Here is a 6,235-nt window from a genome sequence, read left to right on the forward strand (position 1 = left end):
CCTTTTGGGCTCACATTCGAAGCCTCAAGCCCACTCAAAATCTATAAGTAAAACATTTACACGGAACAAAGAAAACTCCAAACCCTAATTTGCTGCAGCTATTTAGCCACCACTGTTGTCTCCTTCCCCAATCCAATCCAAATTTTCTTTTGATTTTGAAATCGCAGCTTATTTTTTCAATTTGTTATATTTTTGAGACACTATAAATGTTTTTTTTAGCTTTTTGTTTGTTGGTTGTGGATGAATTGTTAGGGGCAAAGATGACGGTGCTTTTTTATTTCTGACACCTCTTGTATGAGAAGAGCCTTCAAAACGTTCTTCCTTGAGCACATTAAGCAAACCTCTGAGCCCCTCACATATTTTTTTTTTCAATTTCAAATCACAAGAACATATAGTTTTCAAACTATATCTGTTTTTTCCTTTGTTGTTTTGCATTTTGTAAATTTTTGAGTGGAAATTCAGGCAGCCCCCTTTTCTATAATTAATTGGAAGGGAGGTGTTAATCTGCTCGTAAATTGAATTTGTTTATGCTCTTCAAATTTGCTGAGATATATTAATATCTTTGAAGCTGGTCCAGTAAGCTTAAGCACAATTTCGATAATTGATTTTATTATCAGATTAATAATACATGGGTATAATATGATTGATTATGAATAATTTGAATGATTTAGGTTATGGATGTGATGAATATTTCCCCAGATGATCGAAGCTGAAATAACTGAGCGCTTTATAATGTATTTTCTCCTCTTGTGGGAAAATCCAAGCCAGATATTCTGATCCATATACTTTTAATATGATTATTTACGTTTTATGCATGTTTAGTGTTTGTTAAAATGCATCAATGATGTGCCACCAATGCTTATATACAATGATCTGATATGATTTGTATATTCTATTTCTGCTTCGTAATTTAGCTCTTTTTGAATGAGATTTAGAGATATTTTCATTGTTTAATTGATAGAAGTATGTATCACTTCTGAATTTATCCTCTTGATGCAAATTATGTCTTGCATGTTGAATACCTTTAATCATTTTGACATGGTCGACTGAAATGTACCATTTGAGAAGACAAAAAAAGTCAAGAAAATTGGTGAATCCCTTAACTAACGGATTTGCTCAAATTCAGTAGGAATACTCAACAAAGCATACTGAGATATATCGTAAAAATGAGCCTTGTACTTGGAATCTCACACGGAGCTATGCTCAAACTCATCCTTGTTGATTACAAAGACTATAAGACATAGATTTCTCCAAAAATATCTAAGTTTTCATGAGCTGTCTTCTTATGCTTTTTCCACTATATCTATTGAGTTTGAACTGTTTCGTAAGTTGGTGAAGGAAGCCACAACTTTTCTTGTGTTATTAGGTTATACACTCTCCCTTTAAAAAAGAAAGACTTAGTTTGACTTGGAACGAAGTTTAAGAAATGAAAGAAGACTTTTGAGTCATGTGGTTCTAAATTAAAGTTATGTCAAATGTATTAAAATATTTTTTAATCTTGTGGTCTTAAACATGTCACGTGGAAAGTTAAAATTAAAGTGTTGCCAAAAAAGAAAAGGGATCATTTTGTTTTGAACAAACTAAAAAGGAAATGCGGACATTATTTTTGAAATGGAGGGAGTACGTTTAGAATATTGTCAATCTTGCTAGTATGATCGAGGGTATTTGACATCCTAGATAGGATAGTGTCATTTTGTCGTCAGGTGAGTCCAACGTCATACATTTAGGTGTTGAGTTTATTCGGGGTAGGGCACCGGTGTTGACTATTGCATCTAGGAATTCAAGGCAGTGCTAGCGGACATAGGTCCAGTCAAACTAGTCATGGAGAACGTACAAACTCTTTTGGTTTTTCAAAGCGAGGTTTAGGTCCTCGATATTTCTGATTGTGATCGAGTTTGGACACAAGACAAGGTATTGCCCTAAACGTGCCTCTTTTAGTATTTAATCGGGGTTAGAGATTTTTTCAGCGCTATGCCATTTCAGTAATTCATACAGTGCTAGATGTGGTACAAAGGCTAGCTTAAGGCAGTGCTCATGGTGGTTCTTAGGTTAGTGGTGATAACATAGTATGCCATGTTGTACCGGTAGATTCGAGGTAGATGTCTCTGATGCAGTGATCACATGTATAGTCTCAGTTTGCAATCGTCCCACTACAGTGTTATTTTGTTCCGAGTCTACCTACTCATGTGTCTACTTATTTTGCTGTGGGCTTTGATTTTGTGTGTTAGACCCTTGTAGTAAATACTACATGTTTGGTACAGAGATTAATGACGAATGGATTAATAATGTAGGCATAAATAATACATGGAATAGTATTATAGTGGCTAGGAATGCAAGAATTAGTTTTTATTAACTGTTTGGTTCATTACATCCCACTTAATCTTGTCTTTGGATTAAAATTTTTCAAAAAGATTCTTTTCAATTATACCCTTGAATCATTATTATTTTATGTAATTGGGCCAATGTAAATATATGTCGGACAATATTAAATTTTTGTGGCCTTCTAACTAGATAAAAAAATAATAATTTGTCACCATATTTATTATTTTTTCACTTGAATAATTTGAGGGTAAATAATTGTTTTCTTCATATATTGATCGGTCAAAAAACACTAATTTTCAATTTTTAAAAGATAGATCGTCTACTTTAAAATTAAAAGGACAGTAACAATAGGAAAATTGAATAAACCATTTATATTTAGAAATAAAAATTGCAAGTTATAGTTTTTATCTCTATATGATTATATAAATTGTTCAAAATACAAATAATTAAAAACTACATATACATCAACAAATAATACATTCAATTATGATCACAAACGATAGATCTGTTAATATGGGTCAGGCCCGTTGGGCCTAGCCTTACTCCGATTCGATAGGTCTAAGCTACAATTTTTTGAGCCAATTTTAAGAAAAAAGTTTTTTTAGCCCGACTTGAATAAGTCTGTCGATTTGTTGGGTTTGAAAATTATGGATAAGGCTGGCCCGTGAGCCAAATAAAAATTAACTAAGATGAATAAAATAGAGTATTAAAATAACAAGATTCTAGACTCAAAATCAGTTTAAAGTTTGAATAATTATTATTTAAGTACAAATTATATTTATAAAATATGTATTACGTAACACAAAAAATTCCTAAAATTTCTAGGAATCACTACATAGGTCGTAAGCCTATAAAATATTTTCATAGTTTTTGTGTTTTATTATGATTATTGGAAAACAATTAGGTTTATATTTTTATTTATTTATTTATGTTTTTACTTGAAATCAAACTTAATAAATATTGTAATGATAACTTTATCTGTGGATTTGATCAATAAATAGTAACACTAACACCAAGTAATATTATCTTGTCGATATTTATGATAATATTTTAAATTATAATTTAATTTTAAAAAATATAAAAAATATATTTTTACGAAAAGAGGGTTGACCAAGCAAGCCCGTACTCCACGTATTTGTGGGCTGAGCAGATCATTTTTCGGCCCACAGCAAAAATGGACTAGCCCGGCCTAACCCGTCAAATTTCAAAGCTTGTATGGGTAAGCAAAATTGGATGGGTCAGCTCATATTGATAGCTCTATCAAACGTCATGTTGTCATATATTTGCCTTCACTAATTCAAACATTGTATTTATTTGTATTGGATTTATTTAGTAACAAATAACTCTCTAAATCATAAAATTTGTAAGCTAATTTATTTAGATAAATTTACTAGTACAAATATAAAATATAGAAATCAAGAAAATAAACAAAACAATTAAATAGATTTCAGGGGTATTTTTCTTTTAACAGAGATTAATCTCGTGGTATTAAATTCTATGTATAAATAATACCACAAAATGAAAGGTATTGGTTATCCACCCTATATGTGTCCATGCATTAGTTATACATAGGTCGAACTCTCCTACCAAACATTGTACTCCTTCCGTCTCATTTTATGTGAGGTAGTTTTACTCCCCACAAAGTTTAACGAAAAAAAAGAAGACTTTTAAAACTTGTGGTAAAAAATGAAATGATAAAAATTTGTGTGACTATAAATAAGGGTAAAATAAATATTTTAAAGATAAATTGTTACTTAATATAGAAATGTATCATTATATTTGAGAATGATTAAAAAGAAAGTAAGTCACATAAATTGGACAGAGAAAGTACTTAATAATATATACATAATACATGGACTATTTCTCGTAATACTCCCTACCAAACAATCCCTTAATGTCTCTATCCACATAGGCGATTCTTTAGTGGTGCATCAGGTGTATCGGGGTGTGTATTGACACCATTAGGTTGTGAGACTTGGACAAACTTTATTTTATTAGATATGGTTGATTTTGACGTGATCTTGAGTATGAACGGGTTAGTTCCCTATGAAGTGATTCTAGATTATTTTGTTTAGGTTGTGCCCTTATCTTATCCCGATTTACCTAGATAAGAGTGGAAGGTACTCTGAGTCCGTGTCTGAAAGGAGTGATATTTGTTCGATGTGTTCATCACATGAAGGAAAACAATAGCTTATCATATTTGATTCATGGTTGTGATCTTATAAAGGGTCCTTTCTTAGAGACCACAAGGGTGGTAAGAGATTTGTAGACGTGTTTATTATCGATTTATCGGGTGCAACTTCCTTGTTACCTTCTAACTTGTCTGTCCAAAATGTTAATCGGATCTTCTTCATAAGAAAGACTTTCCTTAATACCAAGACTCTCCAATGGTACAATCGATGTCAAATTTTAAACACACTTCTTCAACAAAGAGATATAAAATACCGAATGTACTGATGTTAAATCATTAGGCAACTCAAGTTTGTATCTTTACTGATACACCTCGAAATTTGATATGAGCCCACATACTAAGGAAGAAGATTCCCTTTATTTCTAAGCCTCATGACACTCTTCATAGGTGAAATCTTCAAGTAAATCCAATCATTCAACATCAAAGTCAAAATTCTTTCTTCTAACACCGACATAGGACTTTTGTTGACTTTGAGTCATTGTCAACCCTTCTCTAATAAATCAAACTTTCTCAATAGCCTCATGTACCAAACCAGCACATATCAAAGCAACCTCACCAACTTCAAACCAACATATAGAAGATCTACACCTCCTACCATATTAAAGAGCTTCAAATAGGGTCATATCAATACTTAATTCTTATATGCAAACTCAAATAAAGAAAAATGATCATTCCAATTACCCTTGTGGTCAAACACAAAAAATCTCAATATATATTTCAAAATTTGGATAGTACGCTCCATTTGCCAATCGATATGAGAGTCAAAGGACATACTAAGCTTGACACGAGTATCAAGACACTATAAAAAACTCAATTTATGGGGGCCGTTTTGTCAATTTGTGGCGCTTACTCTTGCCACGAGAATATTTGTAGAGATTTTAACAAACCTTCACGACGCCCCCAACAAAATGATTGGTAACTTTGTGGAGATTTTAAAGTATCAATTTGTGACGGTTTAAGACCTTCACAATATGATTTCAATATTATAATTTTTATTTTTGTGGATTTAAAATTTTTGTGATATAAGATCAATATTTACATAATTTGATTTATGGAGTCTTACAAATTATTATTATTATTATTATTATTATTATTATTGTTATTATTATTATTATTATTAATATTATTAATATTAATAATAATATTAATATTATTATTATTATTATTATTATTATTATTATTATTATTATTATTATTATTATAAAAATGAAATTTGATTTATATAGAGCCTTAAAATAATGTAAATAAATAATTTTATTAAATAACACACTTAATGCAAATCAATTTTCACTAGACAAATTTATATTTATAAGCTTCACAAATTCAAACTCATGTAAAATAAAAGTAATACAAACTTGTGTGTAATAATTCAACATTACATTTTAAATCATGAAAAAAATAAAAAAAAATATATAAGAAATTCTATAACATTTGTTTGGTGATTTAGGTTGATGTCCCTCAATCTCTTATTTAAGGTGAAAGCAAGCCGAAACAATAAAAAAAAAGCTATACACAATTAGGTTGTCACGACCCAAAATCGAGCCGCGACTGGCACCCACACTTACCCTCCTATGTGAGCGAACCAACCAATCTAAACCTTAACATTTCAATTTAATATCAACATAAAGCAATGCGGAAGACTTAAACTCATTAATAAAAACCAATTCAACAACTTCTATTATTCCCCAAAATCTGGAAGTCATCACCACAAGAACATCTATG

The 6,235-nt window shown here is 30.7% G+C and overlaps 3 non-coding genes across 3 annotated transcripts; all 3 read left to right on the forward strand.

The window, feature by feature from the left end:
* Positions 1 to 253: 253 nt before the first annotated feature.
* LOC114075467 lies at positions 254 to 350 on the forward strand. Its single transcript, XR_003575913.1, has one exon. It is a non-coding gene; the product is annotated as a small nucleolar RNA snoR1 (small nucleolar RNA).
* Positions 351 to 460: 110 nt separating this feature from the next.
* LOC114075421 lies at positions 461 to 593 on the forward strand. The gene has a single exon (XR_003575871.1). It is a non-coding gene; the product is annotated as a small nucleolar RNA snoR77 (small nucleolar RNA).
* Positions 594 to 674: 81 nt separating this feature from the next.
* LOC114075454 lies at positions 675 to 782 on the forward strand. The gene has a single exon (XR_003575900.1). It is a non-coding gene; the product is annotated as a small nucleolar RNA Z103 (small nucleolar RNA).
* Positions 783 to 6,235: the final 5,453 nt, after the last annotated feature.

The sequence above is a fragment of the Solanum pennellii genome, chromosome 12 (genome assembly GCF_001406875.1).
Source record: "Solanum pennellii chromosome 12, SPENNV200".
Classification (NCBI taxonomy): Eukaryota; Viridiplantae; Streptophyta; class Magnoliopsida; order Solanales; family Solanaceae; genus Solanum; species Solanum pennellii.